Genomic DNA, 22,010 nt, shown 5'->3' with positions numbered 1-22,010 from the left:
CGGTGTTCATTTTCAGAAAATACGTATACTCGTCATTGTACGAAATTAGGGTTATTGGTTTTGGAAAAACATTTCACCACAACAACATACTCAATATTATAATGCACGTATCAATTAAGGTTCACATTCTCGAAAGTTAGCTCGGTGTTCATTTTCAGAAAATACGTATACTCGTCATTGTACGAAATTAGGGTTATTGGTTTTGGCAAAACATTTCATCACAACATACAATCAGGTTTTGCATAAAATATTTATATATATTTATACATATTCGTTCGACGTCCCGATAATTGCCAGCTACGCTCCCGTATTTCCGTAGTTCGATTTCCTGGAAATCGGGAAGCGCCTCCCTTGTTTATCGGACTACCCGTCGAAACCATTTGACGTTAAACAAGTCAATTACAACAAATCACAATCCAATTCCCAACCACCGATTTCAACCATCAATATCAGTCCAAAATTTTCAATTACTATTTAAAAACAATTATCAATTAATACTCGCTTTTTTATGTTTTTAATTTGTATTTTATATTTTAAATCGTAGAACTCAGATCGCATCATCATAGTCCACCGTCCGCTCGTCGAAATTCATCGCAGACGGCGGTAAAAATTCGGACGTTCCCAAATCGGGATTCCAATCACGGACCTCACCGATAATTTTCATGAATAATTAACACCAATAATTCAATTAATCACAAAATTTATTCGAATTTATTTCAGAAAAATAATTAAACAGGTAACTCGAATTACCCACAAGAAAAATTCGAACCACACAATCACAGCAAGGTAACGGCCACGTACCGCCATCCTCACTGGAAAACCGTGAGGGGCGGCGGCAACCAGAGAATTAAGAGAGCATACTACACACATATGCACAGAAATTACACACACCCAAACACCAAGACAAACAAGGTACAGGCCGAACAGGGGAGCAGGGCGTCGAAAATCACCGAAAAAATGGAAGTACAGGGCGGCTGCTCACCGGGATTTGAAGCAACGACGAAGAGCTACCTAGAACCGGGATTACAAGTACGGGGAAGGAGAAAGAGAGAACAACAAAATCGAGAAGGAAGACATGGAAGGGATGAGAGAAGTGAGGTGAGAGGAGAATGATAAATTAGGGATTGAACTGAAAAAGGAAGAAGAAAACGGGTTGAACCGATTAATTCTGCCCCCCTTTCGTTTTATTAAATAACCTAGCAACTACGGTGCTGCCTTTTTTGTATTTATATTTTTTTAACGATACTCATTGCGGTCGAAACAAATCAATATAATCGCGCATAAATCTCAAAATTACCAAAATAATCAACACCAATAATATATGGAATTTTGTAATTATGTAAAACATTTTTGAAACGCACAAGTATCCACATTTAATGATTAAGCGAATCGACATGCAGGTGAATTAAATTCCAAAAATTTCCGAAATAATTTTAAAACCCTCAAAATATTCCAAACTTAAATAAATATGAGTTTCATAATTTTTGAAACTTTTCTGGATTTAATACGGATTTTATAAATCAATACAATTAGAAAATCATTTAAGGGTAAATAATCAATAAAATATTGATTTCTCAATTTTAAAAACTCCTAAAAATAATTAATAAAATTATGAAGCCATAAAAATGATTTTAGAGATAATCTACATATTTATGAAAATAAATCTTGAATAGAATCACCTTTAAATACAAAAATAAAACAACACAGATTCACAACTAATTACACAAATAATCCTCGAACACCAATAATCACATATAATTAGTAATAAAATAATATCCAGCTAATTGAACCCATATACATATTTGATTTATTTTTTCAATAATTACACACTCAAGAAATAAAAATATACAGGTCGTTACATAGGAAGTTTGCTTAGAATTTGAAAAATTCCAAGCTAAATTTTTGTTTTTGAAAAATAAATATGCAGAGATTTCTGAAATATTTATAATTCATATTTGAGTTAATTTTTAATTAAATCAAATTAATTTTGATTTACTAAAAATTAATTTGCTGCAAAATATTAGTTGAGTTATTGCCTTAGGATGAGGAATTAAGCATTCCAATTTCACCTACAAGTCTAGTGAAAGTTGCTTCATCCAAAGGTTTAGTAAAAATGTCAGCTAATTGTTTTTTTGTTGGAACAAAAATGAGTTCAATGGTACCATTTGTAGCATGTTCTCTAATAAAATGGTACCTTACATCAATGTGCTTTGTTCTAGAATGATTAACTGGATTAGCCACTATAGATATAAACTAGTATTGTCACATATGATAGGAATTTTGTGTAACACCAGGCCATAGTCCATTAGCTGATTTCTAATCCAAAGCACTTGAGCACAATAACTTCTTGCAGCTATTTATAAAGCCCCCGCTGTAGAAGTTGAGACATATTGTTGTTTCTTACTATACCAGGATACAAATCATTCTCCAAGAAACTGACAGCTTCCACTAGTGCTCTTTCTGTCAACCCTGCATCCATCAAAATCTGCATCTGTGTAGCCAACAGCTTCAAAACCAGTTCCCTTAGGATACCATAATCCCAAGTTTGGAGTCCCCTTCAAGTATCTGAAAATCCTCTTTATAGCCATCAAATGTGATTCTTTTGGATTGGCTTGAAATCTTGCACACAAATATGTAGCAAATATGATGTTTGGTCTACTTGCAGTTAAGTAAAGCAATGATCCAATCATCCCTCTATAGCTTGAAATATCTACACTTTTGCCCTTTTTATCTTCATCCAACTTTGTTGCTGTAGATATAGGTGTAGATGCAGGTGAACAATCAACCATACCAAACCTTTTCAATAAATCTTTGACATACTTAGTTTGGCTGATGAAGATTCCATCACTTATTTGACTGACTTGAAGTCCAAGAAAGTAACTTAATTCCCCCGTCATACTCATTTCATATTCACTCTGTATAATCCTGGAGAATCTTTGGCAAAGCTTTTCATTTATAGAATCAAAGATGATATCATGCCCATAAATCTGAACTCGGATCATATCATTACCATGTTTCTTGTAGAAGAGAGTCTTGTCTATAGTACCTCTAGTAAAACCATATTTAAGTAGGAATTCTGACAATGTATTATACTAAGCTCTAGGTGCCTGCTTCAGTCCATATAGCGCCTTGAGTAACTTGTACACAAAATCTGGAAATTCTGGATATTCAAAGCCAGGTGGCTGTTGCACATAAACCTCTTCTTCTAGATCACCATTTTGGAAGGCACTCTTGACATCCATTTGATATATTTTAAAATTTGAATGTGTAGCAAATGCTAGAAAAATCCTTATTGCTTCAAGTCTTGCAACTGGAGCAAAAGTTTCATCATAATCAATTCCTTCTTCCTGTGAGTAGCCTTTTGTAACTAACCTTGCCTTGTTTCTGGTAACTATACCATTTTCATCCATCTTGTTCCTGAACACCCATTTTGTTCCAATTATACTTCTATTCTTTGGTGCAGGAACTAAATCCCAAACTTTGTTTCTTTCAAACTGATTCAGCTCTTCCTGCATGGCAGATATCCAATCAGGATCCATTAGAGCTTCTTCAGTTTTCTTAGGATCTACTCTAGACAGGAAGCATGTATGTAGGCACTCATTAGCAGTTGCACTCCTAGTTCTCACACCAGCAGTAGGATCACCAATAATTTCTTCTCCAGTGTGACTTCTGTCCCACTTCCTTGTGTGAGTTTGTTGACTTGTGCCTTCATCATTTTCTTCATCATTGGTATGACTTGTAGATCCTTCTTTTCTTTCTCCCCATGAGTTTGTGCTATCAAATTCAGGTGTTTGAGATGAGCTTCCATTCCCATGATTTTCCTGTTCAGTAGTCTCTTCATTCATCATCTGTTATGCATTAGCTTCATTTTCTCCATCAGAATCACTATCAATGTTGAGATTTTCAAATACAAGGGCTTCAACTTCATTATCATCAAGGCATTCCAAGCCTGGACACTTGTCATCATCAAAAGTCACATCTGTGCTCTCCTTAATCTTCTTTTGATCAATCGCATATACCTTGTAAGCAGTTCTCTCCAATGAATATCCTAGAAAAATTGCTTCAAAAACCTTTGAGTCAAATTTTCCCACATATTCAGAGTTGTCTTTTAAAATGTAATACTTACTTCCAAACACATGAAGATGCTTTACAGTAGGCTTTGTCTTAGACATGATTGAGTAAAGTGATTTTCCATGGGCCTTGTTAATGAGATATCTGTTTTGAGAATAGCATGCAGTGTTAACAGCTTCTTCCCAAAAACTTGTTGGCAACTTGGCATCTTGAAGCATTGTTCTAGCAGCTTCAACTAATGTCCTGTTCTTTCTTTCAACTACTCCATTTTGTTCAGGTGTTCTAGCAGCAAAGAACTCTTGAACAATGCCTTTGTTTTTGTAGAATTCACTTAATGTTGCATTTCTGAATTCTGTTCCATTATCACTTCTCAATCTCTTTACACAGTTTTAATCTTCAGCCTGTTTCTCTATCTTCTTTATGTGCTCAATTATGATGTGAGGAGTCCCATCTTTAGAGTGCATGAACTCTACCCAGGTGTATCTTGAGAAATCATCCACCATTATAAGTGCATATGTGTTCCTTGAAATTGATAAGATATTTACTGGCCCAACCAAGTCCATATTAATAAGTTGCAAAGGTGCACTTATAGAATTCACAGTTTTTGACTTGTGACTTGATCTTTTCATTTTTTCTTTCTGACAGGCTTCACAAACTTCAACTTGAGCAAACTCCAGATTATGCATGTCTCTTACTAACTCCTTTTTTACCAAGGTGTTAATTGCCTTGAAATTCAAGTGAGACAACTTTTTATGCCATAGCTTACTTTGTTCTTCTGATGCCTTGGTTTAAAAGCAACAAATTCCATCCTTATTTGCTGAGTCCAAGTCTGCAATAAATAAGCTTCCTTTTCTTGCTCCTTTCAAAAGAACTTCATTGGTTTTCTTGTTGATAAAAATACAGTCTACTTTGTCAAATAAATCTTTAAAACCTCTGTCTGCAAACTAGCTGACACTGAAAAGATTTACTTCAAGACCAACTACCAATGCTACATCATCAATGATTTCCAGAAATAATCTTGTCATATCTCATTGTAAATCCTTTGTTGTTGTGTCCAAAGGTCGCCAAAGGGCCATCCTTCTCCTCAAACTGTGATAGTAGGGCCTTATCACCTGCCATATGTCTTGAACATCCACTATCTATAATCGATATGACCTTCTTCATTTTGCCCTGTGATTTTGATGAGGATGACTCTCCTTGCTCCAAGGCCATTAGTGCATAATTTCCAACTTCCTCATCTTCATCATTATCAGAGTCATCCCAACTCTTTTCCTCTGCAATATAAGCTTTGCTTTGCTGTTTCTTCAGAAGAGCTTCATACTTTGCTTCCAGTTCAAGATAAGCTTTGTCTTTCTTTACTTTCTTGGGTTTCCTACATTCTGTAGCAAAATAGCCCAGTTCATCACAGTTGTAGCACCTTATCTTTGATCTGTCAACAGATCCAGTTTTGTAACCATTTTTGCTATTAGATGTGTACTTCCATTTTCCTTTCCAGCTGCTGTCTTTGTTGAATGATTATCCTTTACTCTTGAAGAATCTTGGCTTCTTTACTCTAATGTTAGAGAACTTACTTTCCAGATAGGTCATTGACTGATCAAGCTCATCAAGTTCATCTAGGGTGTAGAACTCATCTTCTTCCGATTCTAGAATGACTTGTTCCTTTGAATCATTGTTTCTTTGCTCACTTGCTGAGGCAACTGGATTCTAGGATCTTGGCTCATCATTAGAGGCCTGGCCTTCATTGACAATTAGAGCACTTGAACCATCTACAACATGCCATTGACTAGTTCTTAATGATTTCCTTTGAATCATCTCTAATTCATATGTTTTTAGGATTCCATATAGAACTTCTAGTGTTATTCTGCTCAAGTCTCTCCCTTCTCTGATTGCTGAATTTTTCTGTTCCAAATGATCAGGGAGTGTAAGCAAAAACTTCAAGTTCACATCTTCAGCTTCATAGTATTTGTCATGTAACTACGAGTCATTTATCAGCTTGTTAAACCTTTCAAACACATCAATGATACTTTCTTTTGGCTTAGCCATGAAACTCTCATACTGTGAAATCAGTATCCTTCTTTGATTAGATCTAATTTCCTCAATTCCTTCATAAAATATTTCAATCTTTTTCTAGATCTTCTTAATAGTGTCACAGTTGACAATGTTATTGCATATTACATTGTCAAGGACTCTATTAGGATCAACTACAAGCCACTGTCCAGGGAGACTTTTTCTTTTTCAAGCTCAGTATAATCAGAAGGATCTTTGGGAGCATAATGAGCTGGGATGACCATGTCTCCATCTGTAGATTCCTCAACTCTAACCATAGGAGTGAAGGGCCCATTTTTGAGAATCTGAATGTATAGTGGATTGGCCATCCTGATAAATAACAACATTTTCTTTTTCCAAAGAGTGTAGTTAGCTTTGTCAAAAGTAGGGATTTTGATGCTACTGATTTTATATGTATTCATTCTTCCAAGATCTTAAATCTGTTTGCTTTCAGCTTTGGCTCTGATACCACTTGTTAGGTAATGAATTACACACAGAGGGGGGGGGGTGAATATGTTTTTATATTTTTCTGCTTTTCTTGAAATATTTATGGTTGTGAACAAAGTAAATCAAATCTTGTAGTAAAATGTGTTAAGACTGAAATTAAACATGCAACAATGAATAACACAGATCTTTCAAAGCTCACTTAATTTTATATTAAAATTAAGAATGTTTTACTACAAAATTTCTAGGCTCTTTGTTGATAAAGTGCTTAGCTTCTTTCTTGAGAGAATACAAGAATTTCATAATCTAATTGTTATTTCTAACAAAGGACCAGTGTTAACTTTATATGATAGTTAACTACTGGTTTACACAATGTGTAATAAGAGATGCTATTCACTTTAGTAAATTGTCACTAATCATTCCATATTAGGAAAAGTATATCTTCCATTTCTGGCTTAACATATCTTTGCATACTGTGTTAACTTTGATCTTCTGTTGTCAGTTAATCTTCACCCTTGATCTTGCACACTCTTCAAGCCGCTTTTTTAGACTTGTCAATCCAACTGGTTGGATTGTTTGTTGATTGTTAATCTTAGACATTTAACTGGTCTGCACTTTGTACTTTGAGTTTTACCTCGAGATCTCCAGTTTAGTATATAGAGAACTTGACATCTCGATAAGTATATTGGATTATCGAGATCTCTCATTTCTCTATAATTGATTTGACTTGTAGAGGTCTCTGAGTTCTCAATAAGAGAATTTAGCTTGTCGAGATCTCTCCACTTCATGTCTTCACTTTGGCTTATAGACATCTCTGAGTTCTCTAGTGACTAATTGACTTGTCGATAACTCAGAGTTCTCTAGTGATATTTGACTTGTCGATATCTCAGAGTTCTCTAGTGATAATTGACTTATCGATATCTCAGAGTTCTCTAATGATATTTGACTTTTCGATAACTCAGATTTCTATAATGATTTTTAATTTGTCGATAACTCTGAGTTCTCTAGTGAAGAAATGACTTGTCGATATCTCCAATCTTTATGTCTTCAATTTGGCTTGTCGATATCTCTGAGTTCTCTAGTAGCTTTCCTGAGTTCTCTATAAGTCATTCTGGAATTCTCGAATGACTTCTCTATAACACTAAATCTGTGACTTGTAGAGATCTTGACTTAAAACATTTTTATCAAAACAGATTTATTCAACTTCAAGCTTCTTCATATATCTTCTGAGGCATGATCTTCTTCCAGATATAATTCTTAGGCTTGATACTATTTACAGAAAAAGACTTCAGTCTACTCTTGATCATTTTTACATACTTTAAATGTTACAATAAAAAATGCAAACTAAGATTACAATACAACTTACTTAGGGTTGTCAATTTGATTTAGTCTTGTTAAAGTACATGCATGTCTTGCACAACAGTTCTCATGCTAGAAGACATGGAATCATAAGTGGTATAAGAAGGTTAGATGCTAATTTATTTGTGGCTGATGCTTTAATTCTAAGAAAGAATGGAAATCTAACAGAAATTGGAGATAATGTGATGCTTGAAGATTTATCAAAGATTACGTCAGTACAAATTATCATTGATCTAGTTGGAGAAAAGATGATATATTTTCTGGAATTCGGGAGGAGGTTGAGGTTGAAACAAGAGTAGATGAAAGATAAACCATGGCAGGAGTTGTAATGTATTGCTACAATTATTAAGGTAACTAACTATGTAACTTCCAGATGGTCTGCATTTTTGAAGAACTTAATACAGTTGAAGCTGAGGGATAACTTACAAGTCAAACTACATTCCAAAGTGCATTGATCAAATTGAATATGCTATTGATATGCCTATTGGAGGAGCCAAAGTGGTTAGTCTCTGGGAAGAGAAGTTCTTACTTTTAATCCTGATTGAAAAAGTATTGGATTTCTGGAACTGGATGATCTATCACTTGGAAATTCAAAATTACATGATCTCAGGGCAGCCATCTACCAAAATGATGAATCAACAGATGAGCTAAAAGATATCAAACAGAGGATGCAATGGTACTTGGATGTTATGGAAGAAAATCTATTGAGGAAGTTCCTTGAAGAAGTTAAAGACTGTGTTAGAGTTCATAATTGAAGATAAAGTCTGATAATCACTGATTGTAAAAATGTATATGTTTATTTAATTTTTGTATTTAAATAGTTTTTGACATCATCAAATAGAACTTGTGTGTAATAACCCCAATTTTTGGAATTTTTGAAACCCTTATGAATAGTGTTTTGCTGATTATGCTGAATAAGAAAACTTTCCATGCCACACTATGTAGGGGTTCTTCTTTTGTTATTCTGAGATCTTATTAGTACTTTATATGGGATATAAGTGTATGTAAAGATCGTCAGAATCCAAATTCGAACACTTTGATTTTTCCCAAAAATCCACCAGATACCGAAAGAATTGAGTATAAGGGAACAGGATAAAAAGGATTTAAATTCAAGGATTATAAGAGAGAAGAGAGGATCATAAAAGGAATATAATGTATTGAGAAAGGTTAAGGAAACCTAAGTAATAAGATCCCGGGTATGATCCCTCAAACGATAAACGAAAACGAAAGTTAAGCGAACCGCATAACAGATCAGCGGTGATTAGCCAAGTAATTAGAAGCTAATCAAAGAGGTTAGTGAGGATGATGTCATCAAACCAATAAGAAGAGGACAAGTGTGGGAGGATGACATAACAAGGTGACATAAGCATGACAAAAAGGAAGTGTGTTGTTGGTTGATTCTTGGTCATGCAAAAGTTACCATGGTTAAAAGGTAATTAAGCAAAACAAAACAAAACAACCAAGCAAAACAAATCACAAATCACAAAACACAAAGTTGACTTCATTATCCAACAAGAAGCTCTCGGCTTTTCTTCATTTTCAAGGAGAAAAAAATCAAAATCAAAGATCCAAGCATTGTTAAATCACGAGGTAATTATCCAAGGTTCCTTATACATAGATATAGCTATCCCATGAATCTAAGCTTCAATTTCATTCACAATCTCTTCCTAAAAATCATGGAAGAAGAGGGTGAATAGTGTTTTTCAAGAACTTAAATTTTTGTTCTTGAGTTTTTGTTTAGATTAAGCTTGGATAAGGACTTTCGAGGGTGATTCCAAGCTAGTTAATTGATTCTCCACTCTCCAAGGAAGGTATAACCCCTCCAAACCCTAACTTTACTTTGAATATTAGGTTTAGTTTTATTGTTATGATTCATGAGAAGCATGATTCTTGTAGACTTAGAGTGTGGTTGGTTTTGTAATGAGTTGGAGTTGTAAATCTTGGATTATTGATTAATGAACTTAAGTATAGTTTTAATTCATGTTTGAGAATAATATAAATTGGAGAACTTGAGGTTTTGGGGCTGTTTTAGTATGGTATGGATGGATTTTGGTTGTATGAATGAATTGTGGTTGATTGGTGGTTGGTTTGGAGTAGAATAAAAATTGGTAATCGCGTAAATATAGCCGTCGTAATGTTCGATTTACTTTAGACTGTTTTTGTTCTTAACATCAGGACCCGAGAACTCACTGTTAGGTTTTGACCATTGCCATGATTAGATAGTTCATGTTACAAGCTTCGTTTTGATATGTGGTTCGTTTGAATCCGATATACGGTTTAGGAGAAACGACCGTTTTAAGTAACGGCATTTCGCGAACGAACCATTACCCCTCGCCTTACTTTTAAACATAGGTTAAAGACCTTAAAGGACTAATTGGAGTATGAAACATTTATGTGAAGTGTATTATGCAGTTGGTAAGGCACTCGCGAAAGAATCGCCTTAAAACCCTTAATGGTTAATTTATTAAAAATGGTGGAGCCGAGGGTACTCGAGCGACTTAAGTGAATCGTTAAGCGCAAAAGCGAACGTTAGGGTTCAATTGGTTAAAGTCTAGTTTCTTAAGCGACCGGGGTTTAATTCCGACTTATGTTGTTGTTCATAGGTTATCGGACCCACTCTAAGCTTAAGTCTACCCCGGAACACTCAGGCAAGTTTTCTACCCGTTATACTGTTGTGGTGAAGTATATATGTATATGCATTATCTTGTGATAGATGCATGTTGGTTAATTAGCAAATTTTGCGATATATTGAAGCATGCTGAGATGGTATATATATGCATGTCTGTTTCGTAATCTGGTTATCTATCTGTTGATTTCAATGCTTATAAGTTGTATAATACCTACGCTAAAGATAAGTAGTAGTTGCGTATACCCTTAGGATAGGGGACCCAAAGGTGAACATTTTCTAAAACCGGGAGTCGATGTTCCCGAGTATATTATATATATATTTATATATATATATATTGATATAGTTCAAAACTATTAATCGAATAAGGTTTATTCGATAGCTTTATTTATTTAATGAATATTACTTTGAATATTCATTCGAGGACTTATGACTCGGTTTATTTTATTTAATGAATATTACTTTGAATATTCATTCGAGGACTTATGACTCTGTTTATTCTATTTAATGAATATTATTTTGAATATTCATTCGAAGGCTTATGACTCCGTTTATTTTATTAATGAATATTATTTTGAATATTCATTCGAGGACTTATGACTCCGATTATTTACTAATTAATATTCTTTATTTTATTAAATAATAATGTGTCGATAATCAAACTCACTTTTGATTACTCAAATAAAGATATTACTTTCGTATAAGTATATCTTTGGTTATTTAATATTCATTTCAAGTATAAGTTTTACAACTTCTACTTCAATTATTTTTATAAAGATTATTCTTTATGGGAATATTATTTAAATAATAATATTCAGATATTTTCTAATATATCGGGACTGATTTATTTCACAACGAGGTTGCTGTGTTGATAAATGAATTGTTTACTTACCCAACGTTCGGGAAGTCCATCTATTGAGTCGGCATAAGCAACATGGGCTCAGTGGGCGTCCATGAAAGTGTAAGTGGCTCAGTGGGAGTCCATCAAATGCGTAAGTGGCCGAGTGGCAGTCCAGCATAAGGTCCTATTGCGGCCAGGGTGATGACCAGTGGGGAATTCGTCCATCTACTAGTAGAAAAGGATACTTATTGGTATTTTTGCCTGATCAGCAAGATATCAGGTTTATGCCAAGGTTTTCTCCTTTCCAAATTCATTGGATATTGCAACTCTGTTTATAATTTTCATAACAGAGGTTTTCAAGGAGTGTATGAAATGTATATATATATAGGTGTATATATATATCGGGACTTAATGAAGTATCTCGTAACTGATGGATTTTTAATCGCAGCGGGGCATGGTAAAACACTTTTACACATATAAAATCCAAATAAAAGCATATAAATCGTGGTAAAAACATAGGGATCGAATCTAACCTTTAAAATTATTCGGAGACAACGATCAGAGATCCTTAGCAGTTGCTCCTCAAGTGTGAAGCACTCCACCGGTATCCACCAAGAAAACGATGTTAAGGAGGAGGAAGGAGGTGGAGAGAATTGGGTTTTCCAAACTTTTTGGGTTTTGGGGTTCGAATAAAAATAGGGTCTATAATAGTATATTTATAGGCAAAATTTTCAGCTGAAATTTTCCCATAAATATTATTATTATTATCCCATTTATTATTCTCATTAATAATTAAAACACCTTTTAATTATTAATCCTTTTTCTAAACACTTTAGAAATAATTCTCTCTCTTGATTTAATTTCCAAAAATTAAATCCTTAATTAATAATATTAAGAACTTTTCTTAGTTAATTTATAATTAATTAAATCTCATTTAATCAATTATTAAATTTTCCAATTAATTATTTATTTCACAAATAAATAATTATTAGCCATTATTAATTAATTCCTCCACCATTAAATCATTCTCTTTTTATGGTGTGACCCTGTAGGTTCAATATTAAGCCGGTAGAAGAAATAAATAATAATAAAACTATTTTATCATTTTTTATATAAATTCTCTAATTTATTAAATATGATTAATTAATTAATCACATTTATTCTACATCGTGAGGGATACTTCTCAGCATATCGCGACTATCCGGATAATATGAATTCACTGCTTAGAATACCAAGAACCTATTCAGTGAATAGTTACTGTACAATAAACTCCTTCTACCCTACAATGTCCCGATTAAATACAAGGCATGGATCTCGTGTCAAGCCTATCTAATTTAATCAATTGCTTACCATTTACTATGTGTAGTTCTATGCAAATTAGAAACTCCTTTCTAATTTCATTCACTCTGGCTAGAGATTCCTGAACTAGCATAAGTGGATCAGCCTTGAATTTCCGCTTCCTTCACTGGAAGGGGTAGATCCTTTATTGATCATACACTATCTTCGTGTACAAATTCCTATACCCAGTAGAGCCCTAATAATTGTCTCTGGAGACTAAGAACTAAACCAAAGCATAGTTCAGTGTACACAAGATGACTATGATGACCTCAAGTCTAAGGATACTTGTACAACTATCACTATGTGAACAACTGCTGACACGTGAGTGAACTCCATCAGTTGTTCAGCTGTGCGAGTCATGCTCAGTGAACTTATTCTATAATAAGCACCTACATACTAGCTATAGTGTCACCACACAAATGTCTATGAGAACAGATATCCTTCATAATGAAGCAAGCATAGTATGTACCGATCTTTGCGGATTATTAATTACCAGTTAGTAATCCTACGACCAGGAACTATTTAAGTTTAGAGTTATCATCTTTTAGGTCTCACTATTATGATCTCATCATAATCCATAAAAAGCTTTACTCTAAACTATGGTATATCTTATTTAAACACTTAAATAGATAGAGCCCGTAATAAAAACAAAACAAGTCTTTTATTAATATCAATGAAATCAAAACAGATTACACAGGAAGTTATTCCTAAATCCTAATTCATGATTGGACTTAGGACATATTACTTTCAATCTCCCACTTGTACTAAAGCCAATCACTCTGGTATCTAATACCCATCTTGTCTTTATGACGATCAAAGTGACTTTCATAAAGTAGCTTTGTGAGTGGGTCTGCTATGTTGTTATGTGTGTCAACTCTAATTAAATACAATATAAGAAATGTTACCGCGCTCCCACTTATCCTTTTGTAAACGCATGGTTCATCTACGTTTTTGATAAAATCAAACTCTTTGATTGTCTCATCAAAACGAATGTTCCATCTTTCGAGAAGCTTGCTTTAAACCACATATGGTTCATAGTAGCTTACACACTAGGCTTTCATTTACCTTGGAAAGAAAACCATCTGGCTATATGCCAGATCTCATAGTCGTAGTAAGCAGCAATCGCAAGCAAAATCCGAACTGATTTTAACAGGGCTACAGGTAAAAAGTTTCATCAAAGTCAATCCATTGCCTTTGTTTGAATCCTTTTGCCATAAGCCTGGCCTTATAGGTCTCCACCTGGCCATCTTCTATAATCTATCTTTTGTATACCGTATACATAGATTCCATTCTGGATTTCATGGCATTATGCCATTTCTCTGAGTCAACACTACTCATAGCCTCATTATAGGTCACAGGGTCGTCATCATCAATGATCAACAACTCATTGTCATTCTCAATGACAAGGCCATATTTCCTCTCAGGTTGGCGAGACACTCTCCCTGTTCTATGAATGGGCTGTTCCACAAAAGGTTGTTCAGTCAGAACAGGTGTTTCCACTTGATCCGTAGTAGTTTGTGTTTCTTGAACTTCATCAAGTTCAATTTTGCTCCCACTGTTTCCTTCAAGGATAAACTCCTTTTCCAAGAAGGTAGCATGTCTGGAGACAAACACCCGATGATCGGTGTAAAAGTAATACCCTAAAGTCTCTTTAGGATATCCCACAAAACTACATTTTACGGATTGATATTCCAGCTTATCTGGGTCAACTTACTTGACATAAGCTGGACATCCCCAAATCTTAACGTGTTTAAGACTCGGTTTCCTTACTTTCCATATCTCATACGGAGTTTGAGGAACAGATTTGGAAAGCACCTTATTCAGTAAATATGCTGAGGTTTCCAATGCATAACCCCATAGGAATAGTGGAAGATTTGCATAGCTCATCATGGACCGAACTATGTCTAACAAAGTTCGATTTCTCCTTTCAGATACCAATCTGGAGGAGTCCACTGGGAGACTATACCATTTACTTTGAGATAATCTAGAAACACTCCATTAAAGTATTCACCACCTCGATCTAATCGAAGAATTATAATACTATGTTTGGTTTGTTTCTCCACTTCATACTTATATTCTTTGAACTTTTCAAAGGCCTCACACTTGTGTTTCATCAAACACATATCCGAATCCAGATCTATCATCTATAAAAGTAATGAAGTATGAAAATCCACCCATGGCTTGCGTAGACATTGGTCCACATACATCTGTCTGTACCATTCCTAGCAAATTTGCAGCCCTCTCTCCATGTCTACTAAATGGAGACTACAGTGCCACAATGAAGTGAGATTTTCATCATCCCTTTTCTTTTATTAGTTTGTTCAATCTGAAGTAAATTATGTCACATTTATACAGACCATTATTTAAAGTACCACGTCCATAAAGAATATTATCTCTAAGAATAGAACATTCATTATTCTCAATAATAAATGAAAATCCAGCCAAGTCTAACATGGGAATAATATTCCTCACAATCGAGGGAACAAAATAACAATTATTTAAAACAATAGTCTTGCCCATTGGCATATGTAAATGAAATGATTCTACATCTTCAACAGCAACTCTTGCTCCATTTCCCATCAGTAGAATCACCTCCTCTTCCTCAAGAGTCCTACTTCTCCTTGGTCCCTGCAACAAATTGCAGATTTGAGAACCACAGGCGGTATCTAATACCCAACTAGAAATTTGATTTAATGACATATTCACTTCTATCATGAATATACCTGAATCAGAAGTGGTAGTCTCACTACCCTTCTTCTTCAATTCTGCAAGGTAAACCTTGCAGTTCCTCTTCCAGTGCCCCACCTTGTTACAGTGAAAACAAACAACTTTGCTCTTGGGGTCTTCAGCTTTTGGTGGAACCGGCTTTTCTTCACCTACTTTCTTCTTCTTGGAAGAGTTCCTCTTCCTTTTCTTAGGATTGGAACCTTCACCAATTAGAAGAACAAAACTTTTCTTAGGGGAAAATTCGATTCCACAGTCTTCAACATGTTGTGGAGTTCAGGCAGGCTGACATCCAACTTATTCATGTGAAAGTTCACAACAAACTGCGAGAACGAACTCGGAAGCGATTGCAAGACCAAGTCTTGGCTCAGCTCCCCATCCATGGCAAAACCAAGTTGTCCAAGACGTTCAATCAAATTGATCATCTTAAGTACATGGTCATTCACAGATGATCCCTCAGACATCCTACAACCGAACAACTCCTTCGATATCTCATATCGAGCTGTCCTCCCCGCCACATCATACAACTCTTATAGATGCATTAGGATAGTGTAAGCATCCATATGCTCATGTTGCTTCTGTAGCTCAATGTTCATGGAAGCTAGCATGATGCATTGAGCAACATTTGCATCATCTATCCACTTACGATACACAACATGTTCATCATTATGTGCATCACTAGCAGGTTCAGTAGGCTTAGGTGAGTCAATCACGTATTCCAGCTTCTCAATCCTGAGAACAATTCTCAAGTTTCGAAGCCAGTCAGCATAATTAGGACCAGTCAATTTGTGAGCATCTAGTATGCTCCTGAGTGATAGTGCAGAAGACATAATGTATATTGTAAATCTGTAAATGATAAACACATAACAACACTTAGCAAATATTCGATTTCATTTTAAAACACTATATGAATCGGGTCTTTATTCATAAGTGGCTCCCACTAGTTTATCTAATTTATTCAACCCCCTACGTGAAAAATTAAGCATTCATAATGCTAGTGGGAATAGGGATCCTACATTCCATTACACAACCCCGGTTGTGGCACGAAACGCCATGTAATGTTCAATAGGCAGACAACTCTTGTCAATTACATCTAATGTTATTCCCTAATCAAACTTTAGCCTCTTGAATAATTGAGTCACGGCTGTGGCACGACAAACTCAATATTCTAAGTCAAGTCTATCCCAACATTCCGTACAATTGAATCAGTCCCCAAAGGCCCACGGCTGTGGCACATAACGACCTTTAGATTCTTATTCAATGTACACATCTCTATGTAAAAGACAAGTATTTCTTATTTCAAAATCAAAGCCCTCGGCTGTGGCACGAAACGACAATGATTCAAAAATAAGAACTACTTTTCTATCATGTTGGAAGGCTATGACCGACACAAGCCCGTTGTGTCATTGGCCAATTACTACTTGATATTATTTAATTTTAGAGGGATTATATTACGTTACAATCATAATCATATTATAAAGAAATTCTTCCTTTTAAATTAAATATTTCAAATCAATAATCAATAATCAGATGATTCCCAGATCGGGTGGAGCATTGTCAAGAGGCGTCACTTAATAACCCTTTCTTACAGATAGAAATCTGTTGTTGACAGAATCATCCTTTCTCTCATATCGAAAATTCATATTCAATTATGTGTTTCATAAACACAAGAATCTCGTGATTGTATTCATAATATTATTATTAAGGTTATGAAACAATTTCACTATACTAGGTTGTCTAACAAACGCCTTATGTTCATTTAAGTTCACCTAAATCTATCATCGCATGATAAACTAAGCATATATCACATATATAAACATGAATAAACATCAAGGTAGGCATGTTATATCATCTAGCACATTAGTCTAAGCATTATACATCTCTATGTATCACATGAAGCATTTAAAAGCAGTTAAAACAGTTAAAAACAGCTTTAAAACACTTCCGGAAATATAAAAAGTTCAAAACTTTTATATAAACTAAAATTGATCACTCCATTAGATCCGTCTTGGAAAAACGAATCCAACGGTATATTGCACGCCCAAAACGGAGTTACGAAACTCCCAGAAAATCAATTTTAATATGGACAGTCGGGCTGTAACGCATTACAGGAACGCGTTACAAGCCCTGTAACGCTTTCCGGTGATGCGTTACAACCCTTTTAACCAATTAAAAGGTGTAACACATTCCGTGAATGCGCCACAGGGTGTAACACATTCACGGAATGCGCGACACCACTTTTTTTTTTCTACAGCCGCCTGACAGATTCTCTTTCTCGGTTGTCGTGCCTGACAACTGACCTGTACTTGTCTGTCTTGATGTTTTTTCTCCGTGTAGCACAGAAACAAATATACAAACAACAGATGTATATACATACATACTAACAAATTATATATATATATATGATTATTTAATTACGAATTTTAATTACAAGAACTTCAAAAATTCATAATAAAAAATCTATACATCCTAAAATTATGAAAAAAAATACCCAGACGATCTACAACACTTGTAGAACCCAGATCAACATTCAAAATTATTATGAGAAATGATTTCTCATCAGACAAAATTAATCCATGATATAACTTGTAAAAATCATAATTAATTCATACAAGCACATAAAATTCTGAAATTTTTACCACAGATCTATATGCATACAACCTATGCTCTGATATCATTGATGGATTTTTAATCGTGGCAGGGCATGGTAAAACACTTTTACACATATAAAATCCAAATAAAAGCATATAAATCATGGTAAAAATATAGGGATCGAATCTAACCTTTAAAATAATTCGGAGACAACGATCAGAGATCCTTAGCAGTTGCTCCTCAAGTGTGAAGCACTCCACCGGTATCTACCAAGAAAACGATGTTAAGGAGGAGGAAGGAGGTGGAGAGAATTGGGTTTTCCAAACTTTTTGGGTTTTGGGGTTCGAATAAAAATAGGGTCTATAATAGTATATTTATAGGCAAAATTTTCAGCTGAAATTTTCCCATAAATATTATTATTATTATCCCATTTATTATTCTCATTAATAATTAAAACACCTTTTAATTATTAATCCTTTTTCTAAACACTTTAGAAATAATTCTCTCTCTTGATTTAATTTCCAAAAATTAAATCCTTAATTAATAATATTAAGAACTTTTCTTAATTAATTTATAATCAATTAAATCTTATTTAATCAATTATTAAATTTGCCAATTAATTATTTATTTCACTAATAAATAATTATTAGCCATTATTAATTAATTTCTCCACCATTAAATCATTCTCTTTTTATGGTGTGACCCTGTAGGTTCAATATTAAGCAGCTAGTAGAAATAAATAATAATAAAACTATTTTATCATTATTTATATAAATTTTCTAATTTATTAAATATGATTAATTAATCACATTTATTCTACATCGTGAGGGATACTTCTCAGCATATCGCGACTATCCGGATAATATGAATTCACTACTTAGAATACCAAGAAACTATTCAGTGAATAGTTACCGTACAATAAACTCCTTCTACCCTATAATGTCCCGATTAAATACAGGGCATGGATCTCGTGTCAAGCCTATCTAATTTAATCACTTGCTTACCATTTATTATGCGTAGTTCTATGCAAATTAGAAACTCCTTTCTAATTTCATTCACTCTGGCCAGAGATTCCTGAACTAGCATAAGTGGATCAGCCTTGAACATTCGCTTCCTTCACTGGAAGGGGTAGATCCTTTATTGATCATACACTATCTTTGTGTACAAATTCCTATACCCAGTAGAGCCCTAATAATTGTCCCTGGAGACTAAGAACTAAACCAAAGCATAGTTCAGTGTACACAAGATGACTATGATGACCTCAAGTCTAAGGATACTTGTACAACTATCACTATGTAAACAACTGCTGACACGTGAGTGAACTCCATCAGTTGTTCAGCTGTGGGAGTCATGTTCAGTGAACTTATTCTATAATAAGCACCTACATAATAGCTATAGTGTCACCACACAAATGTCTATGAGAACAGACATCCTTCATAATGAAGCAAGCATAGTATGTACCGATCTTTGCGGATTATTAATTACCAGTTAGTAATCCTACGACCAGGAACTATTTAAGTTTAGAGTTATCATCTTTTAGGTCTCACTATTATGATCTCATCATAATCCATAAAAAGCTTTACTCTAAACTATGGTATATCTTATTTAAACACTTAAATAGATAGAGCCCGTAATAAAAACAAAACAAGTCTTTTATTAATATCAATGAAATCAAAACAGATTACACAGGAAGTTATTCCTAAATCCTAATTCATGATTGGACTTAGGACATATTCCTTTCAGTAACTTCATTATTTATAATGATATTTCAAAGATTGGATCTATTCAAGTCTTATCTTGTAGTCTCATCTGGGTGATAAACTTTTGAAACTGATTATAACTTGAACGGTGGTAGTTCAAGTAGTATTCAGATATAAGTATATTGGAGTATCTTGTAACTTCATCTTTTAAACTTATATCTAGTAAATGATTATCTTGTGCATGTCAAAGATTTTCGGAAAAACGTTGAGACAAGGTTAGATATATGAGATCACCTTGCAATGATATTTTATACAGTTATAAACGGGAACTCTGTGTATATTATACATGTCAGAGGATTTCAAAGATTGTGAAAAGTATATATGTATATATATACTGAATATTTTGTGACTTGGTCGCGTTAAGATATCAGCTTGGTTCATTTCTTCTTGACCAAGACTTTCATGTGTACTATGAGAATGCTCATATATTGTTAGTTATTATACATATTATTTTGGTGGGCTTGTTGCTCACCCTTGCTTTATTCTTTCATCACATAACATCAGATAGACAAGATAAATAGGACCAAGCTCCCAATTCGCGAGCGGATAGGAAACGTTCCGCAGTTTCCTATAGGCGTTGATGTCGCTGTAGCTGAGGTAGGAACTACCAATAGGCTAGGCTTTCAACTCTTGATGTACCAAACTTATGTATCTTTATGAATTGTAATAATGGCAAAGAAATGTAAATTTATTCAGAAACCCTTTTAAGGTGTAATGGCATATAATTGGGGAATAAAATGACTCGTGTTATTTTTGGATATTCATCTATGAGACTATAACTTGTGGTGTGTGTGTTTATTGTGGGGTCACAGTACATAGTAGTTGATTATTTATTAAGATTGGGTATTATTAAGGGAAATGGAACTCGTGACAACCCGGATCTCCGACCCCGGATTTGGGGGTGTTACATTATGCATAATTACATAATGCACAAGTTGGGGGAGATTGTTAGAAGAAATTGATGATATCAGTATATAAACTATCAGAGTTTATTATCAGGATTTACTGGAGGTGACATCATCAGTATCTGTCTATCAGTATTTGATGATCAGCATTTGACGATCAGTACTTAGTCATATTAGTATATATCAAAGAAGGAAAGGGATTGCAGAATTCAAGGTGGTGAAGGTCTTTACTTATAGAAGCAATCATACATGGATATGTATTAGGATTCCTTATTGTAATTGAATAGGATTCCTTATTGATTGTGCAATTGAGCACTATATAAGCACATATTAGGTTTACACTATTGGAGTTATGAATTCTTATATCTTTCAGATAACCTAGCAGCTCTCAAGGATAATTGTTCATCCTTTTGAGAGAGTACTTTTGTAACAATTTTTATTTGATTAATATAAAACCTATTGATTTTGTTAAGCTATATCGAATTGTTTGCATAAACTGTATTCACCCCCACTCTACAGTTGTATTACGGATGTAACAGATTATAATGAAACTTTTGCTCCAGTTGCAAGACTGGAAGCAATAAGGATCTTTCTTGCATTTGTTGCACACTCAAACTTTAAAGTGTATCAAATGGATATAAAGAGTGCATTCCTCAATGGTGAGTTGGAAGAAGAAGTTTATGTACAACAACCACCTAGCTTTGAAGATCCAAAATTTCCAGACTTTGTATATGAATTACTCAAGGCTCTCTAAGGATTAAAACAAGCACCTAGATCTTGGTATGACACACTGTCAGAATTTTTGCTCAAATATGGATTAACTAGAGTAACAATTGACAAGACTTTCTTCTATAAGCAGTATGGTGGTGATATGATCCTAGTTCAAATCTATATGGATGACATCATTTTTTTTCTACTAATGAAAAGTTATGTAAGAGATTCTCAAGGCTCATGCAGAGTGAATATGAAATGAGTATGATGGGAGAATTAAGTTACTTTCTTGGACTTCAAGTCAGTCAAAGAAGTGATGGAATCTTCATCAGCCAAACCAAGTATGTTAAAGATTTATTGAAGAAATTTGAAATGGTTGAGTGTTCACCTGCATTAACACATATGTCTACAGCTACAAAGTTGGATGAAGATAAGAAAGGAAAAAGTGTAGACATTTCAGGATATAGAGGAATGATTGGATCTTCATTGTATTTGACTGCTAGTAGACCAGAAATTATATTTGTAACATGTCTGTGTGCAAGATTTTAAGCTAATCCAAATGAATCACATTTGATGGCTGTGAAGAGAATTTT

This window comes from Apium graveolens, chromosome 7 (genome assembly GCF_009905375.1).
Source record: "Apium graveolens cultivar Ventura chromosome 7, ASM990537v1, whole genome shotgun sequence".
In the NCBI taxonomy this organism is placed as follows: Eukaryota; Viridiplantae; Streptophyta; class Magnoliopsida; order Apiales; family Apiaceae; genus Apium; species Apium graveolens.
Note: the sequence above shows the minus strand (reverse complement) of the source record.